Source organism: Petaurus breviceps, unplaced genomic scaffold, assembly GCF_028583685.1.
Source record: "Petaurus breviceps papuanus isolate PSGF00001 unplaced genomic scaffold, PetGlider_PUasm1.0 90919, whole genome shotgun sequence".
Taxonomy (NCBI): domain Eukaryota; kingdom Metazoa; phylum Chordata; class Mammalia; order Diprotodontia; family Petauridae; genus Petaurus; species Petaurus breviceps.
Window position 1 is genome coordinate 15136244 of NW_027187378.1, and position 17233 is coordinate 15153476.

The 17233-nt window shown below is 38.4% G+C and overlaps 1 pseudogene; it reads right to left on the bottom strand.

Annotated features, from left to right (window-relative positions):
• Positions 1 to 216: 216 nt before the first annotated feature.
• LOC138151777 (uncharacterized protein C1orf131-like) lies at positions 217 to 1164 on the bottom strand (annotated as a pseudogene).
• Between the last annotated feature and the right edge of the window lie 16069 nt (positions 1165 to 17233).

Consider the following 17233-nt stretch of genomic DNA (forward strand, 5'->3'; position numbering starts at 1 on the left):
GAACCTGCTGCAGGGATTGGCTAAGGGTCTTGAATGTAGTCATTCTAAGGGAAAATCATTAGTCCCAACACCACTGCATACTTTATTTTTTTTTGTTATCCCCCCCTCAATACGCTGTCTTGATGGAAGAAATTGAGTATGGTATTTTTAAAATTTTTTTTAATAAACCATGTTAAAAAAAAGACGAAGCAAAAATATGAAAAGAAAGAAATCTCTGAATGAATTTACGTCCTTTTCTAGGATAATGGAGCTTATCTCAGCTTCTCTTCTCTCTTTAGCTGATTTCAGTAAACGCTTCATTTAGTCACTTTAGAAGAATTTATTTTCTTTATATCTACATTACTCAGAATCAAGGTCCCATTTCTGAATTTTCCAATTTGTCCAGCCGATCCTGTTGACAAAATACTGGGGGCTGATTTCTTTTTTTGGATTTCTGATTATCCTCTGAACCTTTCCTCTTCCTTTTTCTAAAAGTATCTGTGACTTGGACCATTCTTTTCTCTTCTTCCTTTGCTGCTTTTTTTTTTTCTTTGATCTGGTCCTTCAAAACCTTGTAATTCACATGATCATTTTTTGGAGGCTTAGCTAGTTCTTTCCCCTTCCCATAACCTGTAATCCCAAATCAATGTATTTCCAAACGAGCTTTTTCCAAATTAAACTCTTGCATACCCACATCCTTCTCAAGGACATTGATTTTGGTCTTTGCGTCCTCATCCTTGGGTGGTTCTAGTTCAGGTTTCTTCTTTTTATTCCAGCTGTGAAACTCAAACCACTTTCACTGGTTCTCCTTTTCCATTGGTTAGCGATGGTGCAGGGGAAACTGCTGCAGAGACATCTGTAAGAGCAGGACCAGTGGGACCCTCAGAAGAGTCACAAAGAAGCTCTTCCTTAAGCTTTTTGAAGACACTAGAAGCACTTTTCTTTTGACCTCTGGAAAGAGACTCTGGCTGCAAGGTTGTGCCCACTGTCGTGGCTTCTGCAGTTACTGAATCTCTCTTGTTCTCCTTTTTATTTTTTCCTCTTTTCAATGTCTTTTTATCTAGGGTCTCTCCAAAGTCATAAAGGTTATGCAGTAATGTATCCAGGAGACTCTCAGGGCTCAAAGAGTCATCCTGTCCCGACTTCTCCTCTTTGGCCATTACAGGGTGTGAGGCGAGGGAAGAAAATGGGAGGGGGGACCCTAAGAAGTATCTTTCAGAGTTACGACCCAAAGCAATTAACAGAGACCCCACCCAAGTATGGTAGTTTTGGGAGAGGTAAATGTACATGTGCATGTAAAGCAAAGGGGTATCTTGCCTCTCAACTTTCCATATAACTTCTGCTCCTCAAGACGCATCATTAGGAACAGGAGAACTCAAGGATAAAAGCCCTTGCCATGACCCTGTTAACACATAGTCTGTGTGTGCTTCCTTATTCTTCAACCCAATGCCTCAGGACCCATGATGTATTTAAAAAATATTCTAAGTATACCACTTCCTACTGACAGGTTTGATCTCAGGAAGGAAGGTGATGATAACAATCATATTAAGAAGGAGGATGGAAGACGTGTGTGTGTGTGTGTGTGTGTGTGTGTGTGTGTGTGTGTGTGAGATGTGGTTGGGGATAGGATATGGGAATGATTCTATTTGAGAGAAGAGTGAGGTGAGACTTCAGCTCTTTTAATAAGTTCCAAAAAGTTCTCTCCTTTCTCATAGCTGGAGAATAACTGGGGATCTCTTACCTATAGCCCACAAAACCCGGTGTCAAGTCAGAAAATTTCATAACTAAATTCAATCAAGATGAATATTTGTCATTGTGCTGAGGAGAGAACAAATTGATTGTTTGGTCAGTCTTTCAGTCTTCTACACTTTAGTAGTTAGTTTCATGTTACCCAGATTCAGCCATGCTCACACATATTCTGTAATGTAATAGACCATTCACTTGATGCTTCTACAACAATACTATGTCCCGTGATTTCTGAATTATTTTTAGGTTAGTGTGGAGATCAAGCATCAATCAAATTGAATGAAGGCTCCTAGAAAATAATTAACTGTAGGACTTTTTGGACTTTCTAGCACATGCTCATGGACTCCTCATATGTGGATGCCTGAAAGCTATGTTCATGTTAAAGGTATGCTCTGAGTCAACATTTGCTCAAAAGCCCCCAACTGTTTTTATCCCCAATCAGAGAAAAGCAGAGGGCAAATTAATTCAAAGCAAAAGAAATTTAATTGAAATAGAAAAGCAAGTTAAATAACAAGGAAAATTATTTCATAAAACACTTGCCCTCACAAATGCCTACACTATTAATAAGAGAAGGTATAAGACTGTGACATATGAAAAGTCAGGGACCCCTAATGATAATAATAACATCCCTTTGTAAAGGGCTTTATGTGTGTTATCTTATTTGATTTGCACAATGACCATGTAAGGTAGTGCTATTATTATTATTATTCCCATTTTATAGATGAGGAAGCTGAGGCTGAGAGGTTAAGTGACTTGCCTGGAGTCACTCAGCTAGTAAATGACTGAGACAGGATTTGTACTTAGGTCTTCCTGTATTTAACTTTAGTACTCTGCTGGGAATCAGAATGGGAGAGCAAACACTTATATAATCTGAATGTCAGCACAGTTTATGCTCCTAAGGCTACATCTCACTTGGAACACTTCTCTATGCCCAACGTTATTGTTTACTGTTTCTGCACAGAGCTTCTGATGTCAACTTCTGGTTTATTGGTGCCATCTTCTGGACTATTTTCTCTGTCAAATTGCAAGCTTCTCTGCCTTTCTCCTCCCCCCTCCCCCCCCCCCTCCAAACACACAGAGTTGTGAGCTTTTGGTACCATGTTTTGGGCTGTCTTCTCTTCTGCACTGCCATCTGTTGGTTATTGATTGAATTACAGCTGCTGGTATCTGAGCTGCCACATTCTGGTTATCCTTTAAATTGCAGCTGCTATGCCACCTCTTTTCCAGAGAGACGTGATCAGAGATCTTTAGTGAGATAACCTAAAACCTGAAGCTATTTCATCTCTTTTGTGAGTCAGCTTCATAACAGCACGCAACAGCAGAAGACTTTAGGTCGTCTGTTTTTAAAACTTTTTTTTTTTGCATCTCTCTCCCCTTTCCTTTACCCTTTCCCTAGGCTGGCCTCATGTTTAAATTGAGATGAGAAAATTCATTTAAGCTCCAGCTACGCCTCTGCTAGGCAGCACTGGGCATGTAGATTACTCTGGAACTTCATTTTAGTATAAGATTAGAGAGGAAGGTTGAAGTTACATACTTTGTTCCATACTCTTGCAGTTGCATTCAAATCACTGTTCTTACTGTGTGTATAAACAGAGATCATCAACATGGATTGAGACCTGGAATGAATCTTAGAGATCATCTAGCTCATTCTTTTCATTTTTCAGGTAAGGAAAGCAAGGTTTAGCAAGGTGAATTGATTTTACAAAGATCTTATAGGTAATAAATATCAGAGTCAGGATTTGAATCCATCTACTCTGAATACAGATGCAATTCCTTTTCTACAGCACTACACTGTCTGAAACACTATTTCAGTCATTTTGGGGAAAATCAAGTACTATTAGAGTTTCTATCAAGCTGTATCACATATCCAGCATCTCTTTGCTCTGGTTTTGACCTGATACTCTTTTTTTTGAAAAGCAGGGAGAAAATGGGCTAAGAAAAATAAGCCTAACAGAAGAGAACCTTCCCCTTTGTTCCTACACTTGCCTTGTGCCACACCAATATTTATATAGACCTGTCTTAACTCAAAATGATGATCCCTACCAACATAGTATAATTTAGGAAACCAGGTTAAAGGGAAATGCATGCCTAGTTTTAGGGAAAGTTAAAGAAGGGATTATAGAAAATTAAATTTAATTACATGTCAAAGTAAGAACACTGTAGAACTATTATCCTCGGAAGTACCTTCTATAAGCTGAAAACAAAGTAGTGACTAATGATTCAGATTCAAGATGAAAAGACTTGTCAATTGAGATCCCACTGGAGCCAGACACATAGCACAAAGTCATTTCATTAGTGCCTTGGAGGAGAAAGTGGAGTGGGTTAATAAATTCATTGTCTTTTTTACCTCTGCCAATTGCGTAAGACTTGATTTCTACTTCTTAGCCTTAGTCGGCACCAAGTCAAGTTTCAGTACTTTTGGGACAAGAAGACAATTCTGGTCAAGTGAGAGGAGTTTGGGCATGAGGCTGAACTGTCCAAAAATTGGCCACTGAGGTTTCAAAAACTCAGTGAAAGAAAAAAGTACTACCAATTTCATTTGGGAAAAATGGGAATTTAGCTTTGAGTGAAAGTACTGGTGGAAGTAGATGTGCGGGTCAAAAAACCTCCATAAAACAGAAATGGAAAAATATTTTTCTGAGAAACGCAGTGGACTGGTATTTTAGCAATAGATGTACGAATGTATGTTTACTCATTGTGTGAGCTGGAGCAAATCAATGAGCCTTAGAGAGATTTAGCTTACCTTCTAATCACTAAATTTCCCATAAAATATAACCCAGAGTCATGATTAGAGTTCCATTTCAATACACAGATGTTCTCCAGCACCATTTGAAGATGAGGGCAGGGTTGTCATCAAATTATTAAATTTCAGTAAACAAGTGAGGAATGAACAAACTTTTACAAGGACAATACTTTTATTAGGACACAGCTTCTTTGACAAAAGTCATTGAAGCAAACAGTAATAATAATAATAATAATAATAATAATAATAATAATTCAGGTCTTCTTCACTCTGAGGACACTATACTATACCACCTCATACCATTTTACAGATAAGACAATGAAGGCAATGAGCAGTTAAGATCATGATCACATAGGAGATATTATAGAAGTTAATAGTGTATCACTGCAATTCCTGACATACATCCATAACCCCAAGATACATAAGTTTAGATACTAACAAGAAAGAATGGTGAGTTCTATTCTATATCACAAAACTCTGGGAGAATATGGGAGCTTACTCTGAATCTAGAAAATGCTAATGGATCTGAACCTTGTTTTATGACACAACAACAACAGAATGGAGCTGAGGTAGTGTCTAGGAGTGTGACACTTTGTGGCATTTTACTAATTTTCTTTGTTTAGCACTAAAAGGATTTGAAGAAGTTCCTTGAATGGGTAATCTAATGGTATATGTGACATTAGTGTACTTAGCAGAGACACTTTCTGAAATATCTTTTAGACTTTACACAAAGGGAAAGAGGGAAGGAAAAAAGGAGGGAAAAGCAAAGAGAAGTTGATGAAGAAAATGAAAGAAGAAGAGAGAGGGAAAAAGAGAGAAAAAGAAGAGAGAAGACTTAAGTTGTTCAGTCACCAGAGGACCAAGAAATTCTGTAGTCACAGGTGATCCAACTGGTCTAACTATCAAAGAATAAGAAAGTGACTATGGCACTGGGAATTGTTCAAAGAAGGAAGAGTAGACAAGATATTAAGCTGGCTTAAGAGAACCCCTTGATTCTCATTGTCGTTGTTCATTTGCTTGGTAGTGTCCAACTTTTTGTGATCCCGTGGACCAAGCACTCCAGGCCCTTCTATTCTCCACTATTTCCCAAAGCTTAGTCAAGCTCACGTTCTTTTCTTCCATGACACTATCTCTGCCATTCCTTTCTCCTTTGCCTACGATCTTTCACGATCTTTCACACAATCTTTTCCAATGAGTGCTGTCTTCTCATTATGTAGCTGAAGTATTTAAGCTTCAGCTTCAGTATTTGTCCTACCAATGAGTAGCCTGAATTCATTTCTTTAAGAATTGACTGATTTATTCTCCTTGCTTTCTGTCCAAAGGACTCTGGAAAGTCTACTCCAGCACCACAATTTGAAAGCATCAATTCTATGACACTCAGTTTTCCTTACAATCCAACTCTCACAGACATACATTGGAAAAAACTATTGCTTTAACTACACTGACCTTTGTTGGCAAGGTGATGTCTCTGCTTTTTAGTATGCTGTCCAAATTTACAATAGCTTTCCTTCCAATGAGCAAGTATCTTTTATGTGGATGTGTCTCTGCCCCATTTGAAAATGAGGGCAATGTTATCATCAAGTTACTAAATTTCAGTAAACAAACGAAGAATGAACAAACATTTTCAGGACAATTCCTATATTGTGACACAACTTCTTTGGCAAAAGTTATTAAAGCATACAGGAATAATAATAACTCAGGTTGTATTTATTATCTGTGGTGATCTTTGAACCCAAGAATGTAAAATCTGGCGCTCCTTCCATTTCTTCTCCTTTTATTTGCCAGGAAGTGATGGGATCAGTTGCCATGGTCTTAGTTTTTTTTTGTTAAGTTCAGCTTCAAGACAACTTTTGCACTCTCTTCTTTCATCCTTATCAAGAGGCTTCTTAATTCTTCTTCACTTTCTGTCATCAGAGTGGTGTCATCTGCACATCTGAGATTGTTGATATTTTTCCCAGCAACCTTAATTCCAGCTTTTGATTTGTCCAGCCTGATATTCACACTATGTACTCTGCATATAAGTTAAATAGATAAGGTGACAATATACAGCTTTGTCACACTTCTCTCCCACTCTTAACTCAATCAGTTGTTCCTTATTTGGTTCTGACTTTTGCTTTTTGACCCACATGCATGTTCCTCAGGAGACAAATAAGATGATCTAGCACTCCCATCTTTTTGAAGACTTGCCACATTTTGTTGTGATCCACATAGTCAAAGCCTTTATTGTAGTCAATGAAACAGAAGTAGATTTTTTTTCCTGGCACTCCCTTGCCTTCTCCATAATCCAGCAAATATTGGTAAACTGGTCTTTAGTTCCTCTGCTTCTTCAAAAACCATCCTGTACTTCTGGCAATTCTTGGTTCACATATTGCTGAAGATTAGTTTGCAGAATCTGAAGCATAACTTTGCTGGCATGTGAAATGAACACAGTTTTACATGTAATGTTTGTTAATTTAAACATTCTTTGGCATTGCTCTTCCTTAGGATTTGGGATGTAAACTAATATTTCCCAATATAATGGCCACTGGTGAGTTTTTCAAATTTGTTGGCATATTGATTGTGGCATTTTTTTTAATGCTTTATTTACTTCTGATTTACATCATTCATTGCCTTCCTATTCTTCCCCTCCATATTAACCATTTTCCCTTGCCTCTTTTGTATGAGATAGTTTACCCCAATCTGTCTCTCCCCATCTCCTCTCATTATATTCCTCTCACCTCTTAATTTCACCTTTTAAGTATAATACCTTCCTGTTAAATTGATCCTGTGGCCTCTATCTATGCATACCTGTAAACATATATACACACATTTACATATGTATTCATATGCCCATATACCTCCATATATATATATATTTCTATTCCCTTCAACTACTGAGAAAAGCTTCATAAGTTACAATTATTGTTTTTCCCTGTAGGAATGTTAATAGTTCAACTTTGATAAGTTCCTTATGATTTCTTTTCCCTGTTTACCTTCTCATGCTTCCCTTGCTTCTTGTATCTGAATGTCAAATTTTCTATTCAACTCTGTTTTTTTTTTTTTCAGCAAGAATGCTTGAATGTCCCCTGTTCCACTGAATGACCATATTTTCCCCTGAAACATGATACTCAGTTTTGCTGGGTAGGTGACTCTTGATTTTAATCCCAGCTCTTTTGCCCTCAGGAATATCATATTACAAACCCTTAGATCCCTCAGTGTAGAAGCTGCCAGATCCTGGGTTATCCTGATTGTGTTTCCACAATATTCAAATTGTTTCTTCCTGGCTGCTTGTAATATTCTCTCCTTAATCTGGGAATTCCAGAACCTGGCTATAATATTCCTAGGAGTTTTCTTTTTGGGATCTTTTTCAGGAGGTGATTGGTGGATTCTTTCAACCTCTATTTTGTCCTCTGGTACTAAAACACCAGGGCAGTTTTCTTTGAGAACTTCCTGAAGGATGATTTCTAGGTTTTTACTTTGGTCATGGCTTTCAGGTAGTCCAATAATTTTTAAATTATCTCTCCTGGACCTATTTTCCAGGTCAGTGGTTTTTCCCATGAAATATTTCACATTGCCTTCTATTCTTTCATTTGTTTGGATCTGTTTAACAGCATCTTGATTTCTCATAAAGTCATTAGCTTCCCATTTGCTCCAATCTAATTCTGAAGCAATGATTCTCCTCATTGAGCTTTTGAGATTCTTTTTCCATTTGGCAAATTTGGCTTTTTAAGGCATTCTTCTCCTCATTGCCTTTTTGAGCCTCTTTTGCCATTTGAGTTAGTCTATTTTTTAAGGTATTATTTTCCTCAGTCAGGCTGTTGACTCTCATTTCATAATTTTCTTGCATTGTTCTCATTTCTCTTCCCATTTTTTCCTTCACTTCTCTTATTTGGTTTTCAAAATCCTTTTTAAGCTCCTCTATGCCTGTAACCAGCTTGTATTTTCCTTTGAAGCTTTTGGTGCAGGGGCTCTGACTTCACTGTTTTCCTCCTGTTCCATGCTTAGCTTATTTTTGTCCCCAAAATAGGAGTGTAATGTTGGAATCTTTTGTCTGCTTTGTTTCCTTTGCCTGCTCATTCTGCCACTCAATTACTTGACTTTTGGGCTTTTTGCCACAGTAGGACTCTGCCACCAGACAGGGGAGATTTTGTCTGAAACGCTGGGGTTTTCTCAGCTGCCGGAGGTATTAGATGTGTGCCCTCTCTGAGGTCTCCACATGCTCTGGCAAGCTGGACACACACCCCAGGACCTCCACCCTAGACTGCAATCCAGATCCAAGCAGGTTAAAGCAAGAGCGATTACCCCTCAGACTGGTGCTTGGTCCCCCTACACTCTGCAGACCAGGAGCTGAAGCTGCCACATGGCACTGGCTGGCTGTGCTGGTGTCTCAGCGGCTTCTTGCCCTGGGGGTAAAAGCCATGCATTTCCACTTACTGGTCCCAAAGTCCAGACTGCACTGACCTCTCACTTTGTCCTTCATATCTATGTGTTGATATATCTGGAAATGGCCACAGCTGCTGCTGATTTGGAGTCCCTCTGGCCTGCGGCTGGTCAGGCCTGCCTTGGGGCTAAAGCCTCAGCATGAGGCTGGGCTCGGCTCCCAGAGAGCTGCACTGGTGCCGGCCTGCTGGACTGTCCTCAGCAGGAGGTTAGCTTCTTTGTGTCATTTTGTGGGTTCTGCAGCTCCAAAGTTTGTTTAGAGTCCCGTTTTTACATTGATTGGGGAAGGTGGATGCTGGAGTCATGGGAAGGTCGTGCTTCTACTCCGCCATCTTGGCTCCGCCAATTGCCACATTTTAATAGCATCATCTTTTAGGATTTTAAATAGTTCAGCTGGAATTTCATCACCTCCACTAGCTTGATTGTTAGCAATACTTCCTAAGGCCCATTTGACTGCATTCTTCAGGATGTATGGCTCTAGATCAGTGACTTCGCCAACACGGGTATTGGTGATGTTAAGATCATTTGTGCATAGCTCTTCTGTATATTCTTGCCACCTTTTCTTAATCCCTCTTATTTCAAATACCAATCATTTTTGTCTTTTATCATGCTCATTTTTGCATGAAACATTCCCTTGATAAATATCTAATTTTCTGGAAGAGGTCTATTTTTTCTCATTCTATTCTTTTCTTCTTCTTCTTCTTCTTCTTCTTCTTCTTCTTCTTCTTCTTCTTCTTTTCTTCTTCTTTTTTACTATTTTCTTCTATTTTATTCCATTTAAGAAAACCTTATCTCTCCTCACTTTTCTCTGAAATTCTGAGTTCAGCTGAATATATCTTTCTCTTCCTCCTTTCCCTTTCCTTCTTTCCTCAGCTATTTGTAAAGTCTCATCAGACAACCATTTCGCTTTCTTGCTCTTCTTTTTTCTTTGGAATTTTATTTTTTTTGTTGTTACTCCCTCCTGTACAATATTGCAAACTCCTATCCATAGTGCTTCAGGCATCTATCCACTATCATCTCTTAAGTCTATTCAACACTTCTACTTCATATTCGCAAGAGATATTTTTTAGGTCATACCTATACTGTCTGATAGTTTTCCATACTTCAATTTCAGTCTGAATTTTGCAATAAGAAGCTCATGATCTGAGTTGCAGTCATCTCTAGGTCTTGTTCTAACTGACTATACACAGTTTCTCCACCTTTGGCTGCAAAGTATACAATCAATCTGATTTCGATATTGACGATCTGGTGATGTCCATGTGTAGAGTTGCGTATTGAATTGTTGAAAAAAGTGTTTACTATGACCAGTGAATTATCTTTGCAAAACTCTATTTTTTTTTCTGCCTGTGACTCCAATTATCTTTGAAAAATATAGTATTTTACTCCGATTACATGTAAAGGTAATTTTTAACATTCATTTAAGAATATTTCCAAATTTTCTCCCTTCCTCCCTCACCTCTTACTATCAGTTATATGTGAACAATCATGTACATCATTTTCATGTTAGTTATGTTGCGCAAGAAGAAACATACTGAAAGACACCCCCCTCCCAGTGAAAAATAATATGTTTTGATCTGTATACAGACTCCATCAGTTCTTTCTCAGGATGTAGATAGCATTTTTCATCATCATGAGTTCTTTAGGATTGTCTTTCAGACAGTGGGGACAACCAAAGACTGGATCTTAGAGTATGTGGCAGGGAGGAAGGTGTAAGAAGAGTAGAAAGGTACTAAGTAGCTGGATTATGTAGGACTTTAAAGACCACACAGACCTATAACAACAACAGCAACCATGATAATAACAGCAATACCAACAACAACAATAACTAGCATTGATATAGATCTCTAGGATTTGCAAAATAATTTACAAATATCATTGCCCATTTTCCTCACAACAACCCAGGGAGGTAGGTAGGTATGTAAATTTTGTGTTAGATGCAGAGGCAGTAGGGAGCCACTGGAGTTTATTTAATAGAAGTGACATGGTTAGACCCATGTTTTAGAAAGATCACTTTGACAGCTAAATCTAAATACTAAAGAAAAACTTTCTGAGCAGAAATAACAATCCTCTGAATACTATTTTGAAATTATCTTGCTTATCTTTCTAGTGATCCTGGAGTAAAAGAAGGTTCAGAAGTGTTATCCTAATTTTACAGTTGGGGAAACATCAGTTTTGCAGTGTTGAACTGGATTATATTTTGTAATTAGGTATAGTTGTGTTAGATGTAATTGAAAAATCTCAAAATACTTTACAAATATAATCAAATAAAAATCTTCCACTATGGGGGAGATATGACCATCCTTGTGACTGATAGCGGGTCTAAGTTACATTCCATTACTTAGAAGAAGTTGGGAACAATTTATATCTTCCAAATCCTAGCAACTTGGTTTGTTGGATGGGTCTTGATCCCTCTTGGCTTTCACTCTAGTCTGATTAACCCTCCTCATTTGCCCCAACAGCCTAACCAATACAAAACAACAGATATGATCACACAATTAGGAGTATGTACCACATTCATGTAAATGGAAAATAAAGACATTAAAGATGAGGATTCTCTTTTCCTCTTGACTGTTGTCTATAGCTCTGAGAGATGGGACCTCTCATGTTTTCTCCTCCCACTGTTCTAGCTGACCAAACCATAAATAATTTCAAAGATCCCAGGAGACCATACCAGACAGAAGCCAAGGGGCTATTAAAGAGAGAGCGCTGACACTCAGAACTTGCAGCTGACATGAGGGCTGGCTGTCATGGCCCAGATAAGAGGTGTTCCTGGCACTTGGGGTGTCATAGCTATCAATCCCCTTCAAATATTCCCCCCAGAACACCTAGCAATCTGCCACAAGGGATAAAGTGATTGGCTGTCCTGTGTGTCAGCTCTCCGGGGAATTGTATTGCTATGGGGCTGTCAACATTTCAAGGGAGAAAGAGACAGATGAACACACCATACTGAATAACTGGCAGACCTCTCTTACCCCCTGTGATTCTGATAGCACTGCTGGCTTGAGAGGAGCTCAGAGGGCACAAGAAACAAGTCCCACATTGGAGTTTGAGACTTGAGGTGATAGTTTTCTACCATAGTAGAAAAAATGGCATCCCTAGCCCTTGAAGATCTCTCCAATTCCATGTTGTCTGTTTCACTCATTTTGACCCTTGACTAAAGCTATTTTATTGGTGTACATCGTACCACTCTAATGAAATTATAGACTCCAAGATGGCAGGATGAATATGTGTAAAACACCTTATGCTTCTATGACATCTCCCCCCAGCACTTAAAATGGCAAGTACCATCTTCTCTCAGAAATCTTTCTTAGTTCCCCCAGCTGGGAATACCATAGTCTCCAGTTAACTTTCTATTTATTGTACATCTGCTAATTTATATATGTTCTCTACCCTATTAGACTGTAAACCTCTCGAAGGCAGAGACTATCTTTGCTTTTTTCTTTGTATCCCCAGTGTTTAGCACAGAGCTTGGCATACAAAATGTGTTTACTAAATGCTTGTTGATGGATTGATTACTGGGGACATATATTTCATAGTCTTGGATTCGGAAGGAAACTCCAAGGTCACCTAGTGAAACTCCTTCCAAATCCTGTCTACAAAAGATCTAATATCATTCATCCTGTTCTCAAAGTTGTCCAGTGATGGGGAACTTAATACCCTCTGAGGTGAGCAATGATCAGCATCCTTTTGACTTTTACCTATTGATCCTACTTTTGCTTTCTAGGGCTAAGTAGAAGTTTCATTCGTTTTTTTTTTGGACGGGCTATAGATTGTCCTCGAAAGACTTAAAAACAGTTGCCACGTCCTCTCTGAGTTTTCTCTAATCCAGGCTAAATATCAATTTATTCAGCCCATTTTTGTGCAATGTGATTTAGATTCTCATCATTGTCTTTATTACTCTTTTCTAGATATTCTGCGGTTCATCAATATACTAATTCATCAATGTGTTAAGGACGTCTCATTATGTTTGTGTGAATACTCCTTCCAGTGAAAGATTCTGACCCCTTTACACCTTAGATGATTTTCAAAGATAAAAAATTATTTGACTTGTGGCCACCACGGAGCTTAGGTTCAGAAGACTTAGCTAGTCTGGTCCTTTGGAATCTTTTCAGCTCAGGAGTACGTGAGAGAATTTGCTTTGTATTGGCATGACCTTTGAGAACTCAGACTCACCTCTATGGCATGATGAGACCTAAAAAGGAGTTCAGGACACAAATGTGAAACCCCAAACTGAGCACAATATTCCAAAAGTGGTCTGATTAAGCATAGTATGGGGAGGGGGGGTCACTCTGGACCATATAATTGTTTTAATGTAGAATTAGATAGAACATCCCAAAAGCAATAGGGTCCACCCATCTCCTTCCATTCAATTCCCCAAAAAGCTCATTGTCTATCTGTGTTTTCTGTCCCAGATGATGGGCCAGCATTGTTTCTGGAGTCTCTATCATCTGTCAATATGAATACTATAATCTTGACTACAGATATTCTTTGGTTGCTTAGTTTTTCCTGTGTGTATAGTCAAAACTGTTTTAGTGATTATGGATCTCATTTAGGAGGCTTCACATTTTCTTTGTACTTAAAGCAATTAGCACAATGATATCCACAAAGAAAAGTATCTCACCATTTACACAGGAAATCCTTCATTCTGAGCTTGGTACTGTATGTTTACCATGATGCTGGTAAGTATCTTTGGTGACCACATGCCTTCCTCTTTTGTGCTTTGCTTGGTATTTATAATCAAAAGATTACTGAACATTTATCTCTTTTGAGAAAACATGATTTTAACATGTACATGGTAGAAAACCCTTAGGATTTTTTCTTGATCAATCAAGTAATTTTTAAATAATCAGCAAGGAATAAATGCAGAGGGATCATGTAGTCTCTATACTGTTCAATCAGTTGTGGACCTTTGAAAATGTGATTGTCTTTGAGACATTGTCTGATGTGCTTAATAACCCTAGGTTTCTCCCTGAAACAAAAATGCAACTCCTTTGATACTAATATTCTTTCAGTGAGTTTGTATGGCTCTGATTCATGTGATAGATAAATTGATAGATAGACAGACAGATAGATAGAACACCTTAATTACTTACCATGTGTAAGGTGCTGTGCTAAGCCAAGGATGCAAGTACAAATATACAAGACAGTCCTTACTTCCCAGGAACTTAGATTTGAATGGGGGGCAAGATAACACATAAAGGGGAACTGAAAAAGAGGGACAGGGAATTGGTACAAGAGCAGCATGGGCAGCATGGTGTGGACTGGTCTAGAAGTGTTGCACATGCCTGTTACTCAGCAAGATAAGGCATACACTGACCTGTCACAGAGGAGGGACCTGGGGGTGGACTCCTGGTTACCAATGGGAAGGGGGTGGGAACGATGATCTGAGTATGGATATGAGATGAATATGTCTGAGGATAAGATGAAATGAGTCTGAGTTTGAGGTGGTGTAAGTGAGAAAGTGCAATTTTGGAAGTCTGAAAATACCTCAAAAGAATTCAAGTTTCAGGTCACTCAGAAAAGCAGTAGGGAGGAACACGGTGGGCACGAGCAGTCTGAATTATTTTCCCAGTGAAGAATTACCTAGAGGAAGAAGCATACAGGACATCATTCGAAAGATTTATGTCTGGAAATGCAGGTGGGTTGATGATGTAATGAAAATGAGAAATAACTGGAGGATGGCCCATATGCTACATTGGTATTCGTGGGTGTATATGCTAATGTTTAATTACACACATGCAGAAGAGAAAGGGAAATAATCCAGAATCACAAGATCTCAGGATTGGAAGAGGCCATTAACCTTTGCCTAAACAGCAATCCCCTCCACAACTTTCCTGCCAAGTCTGTATTCAACTTCTCTTTGAAGACCACTACGTCCCAAGGGGGTTCATTACATTTTTTGGACTATTCTTATTGTTAGGAAGCTTTTCCTCATAGTTTGATTGATTGACTGATACCTCTGTATCTGATTTCTGGTCCTGCCCCTGTGGGGCCAAGGAGAACAAATGCTAAACATCTCTTATCTAGGACAGCCTTTCAAACACTTTTAGATCCCACTCTAAATCTGATCTTCTCCATGATGAACATCCATGCTCTTACCAGCATGGTTGTATTTCTCTGAATACACTCCAGTTTATAAATGTTCTTCTTAAAATGTAGCACCCAGAATTATGCACAACTGTCCAGATGTGATCCAAGTAGGACAGAGTACAGAGAGACTGTTACCTTCTGGATTCTAGGTGCTAATGCCTCTCAATGTAGCCTATGAGAGTATTATTCTTTCTAGGCTGCCATAACTCATTGATGACTCATATTGAGCATTTAGACTATTAAGCCCTCAGATGTTTTGTGCAGGAACAGTTTAGTCATGCACAGTTTAGTCACGAATCCTTTATCCTGTACTCATGTAGTTGAATTTTTTAATCCAAATGTAGGACTTTATATCTATCCCTCTTAAATCTTCTAGTCCTAATTTAGGCCCCTCATTGTAGCTTGTCAAGATCTTTTTGGCTCCTGACCATTATTCAACATTTTAATGATACATTACAGTTGCATGTCATTTGCAAATCACTTGAACACACCATCTATGCCTCGATCTGAATTGTTGATAAAAATTGCCAACTAGCGTTGGGAAAAGCACATATTCCTGAGGCATTCCACCAAAGACCTTGGTCCCAAGCTGACATCAAATTTATTAATGACTATTCTTTTATTCCAGTGTGGAGCAAAGAATAGGAAACAGGATACTATGGGATTGGTGACCCTCTTCCCTATTCTTTCCCTAGACTTTCCCCCCTATTCTATTGCCTTTCAGACTTTGTTGTCTAAAGACTAGCCTAGGTAAATTTTGGAGAGGCTCATCACAGTAGATGTTAGCAATTTTGATGGCTGTAGTGACTCTCAATAACTTTCTAGCAAGTTGTAGGGAATTTTGATGGATGTTGGTGGGGGGAGTACCCACCCTGGAACTAAAAATGGTTTTTAGGGTAGACAACATTAAAAAAAATTTCAAGGTATAAAGTAAATGTAGAGGAACTTTGGATTTGTTACTTTAACTTAATAAAGCACTAATTATATATGTTGGCAAGAGAGTAAAACCAGTGTTGTTGTGATCCATGTGGCTGGGAGAGAAAAAAGTCTCTGCTTCCAAGAGCTTATAAGGTACTAAAGAAAGTAGCAGAAATGTTACATAAGGGAAATTTTAATCAAATGCCATTTAAAAATATCAAATTCCTCTTATATTGTTATTTAAAAGATTTCCTACAGTTTCCACTAGAAAACAGTGACTTTATCATGTGACTCATGTGCTTTAGGTCCCTCATCACTTAAAAATTCGTGGGTTTGAAAATAATATATTCCTTTAAGTAAGTGCAAATATATATATGAAAATTGAATCCTACAAAACCCATCAATTGTGGTGAGGGGTAATTATGAAGCACACATTAACTTTACAAAAGGGACAGCTAAAGTTTGCATAGTGTTTTGAGGCTATATTTTATGAGGTTATCATGTATATCAACTTTGAGGCTGACATTATAAAGCACTTTACATGCATCATTTCATCTGGATCTCATAAGAGTCTTATGAGGTAGGTACTGTAGGCATGACTATCCCCATATTACAGATAGTTTAGAATTAGAAGAAACCTTAGGTTAGGGGTGTGGAACCTGTGACTTCATGACCACATGTGGCACTCTAGGTCCTCAAGTGCAGCCCTTTGACTGAATCTAAATCCTTTTAGGGTTTTGTTCTGTGAACAACAAATGTGGCCTCATGAGGCCACAGATTACCCACCCCTGCCTCAGGTCATCTAGTACTACCCTCTCATTTTACAGATGAAGAAACTGAGGCCTAGAGATGTTAAGTGATTTGCCCAGGGTCTCATGGGTAGTAGGACTTAGTCTGAGCTTCGTTTCCTTTAAATCAGGGGTGCTTACCCTGGGATAAGTGAACTTACATATATTTTTTGGTAACCGTATTTCAATATGATACCTTATAATCTCATGTATTTTTTATGTGTTTTAAAATATTATTTGGAGGTAAATTACATAGGTTTCACTAGATTGCCAAAAGGATACCTGACCCCTAAAAAGTTTGTTGTAAATAGTGAACTCCTCTAAAATCGGAATTGATTTGTAAAATTTTTACATATGCTCACCCTTTCACAAATACACCTAATGCACATGTTAAATCCTTTTGTATTTGCTCATACAAACTTCAACCCCACTTAGAAGCATTCTTGGATGTGTAGACTTACTTCATATTGTCTTGACATCTTCCTCTATGTCATACATGATGATAGGGGGTTTTTCTCTTCAAGGGCAAGACCAAATTTATTATTGCTTC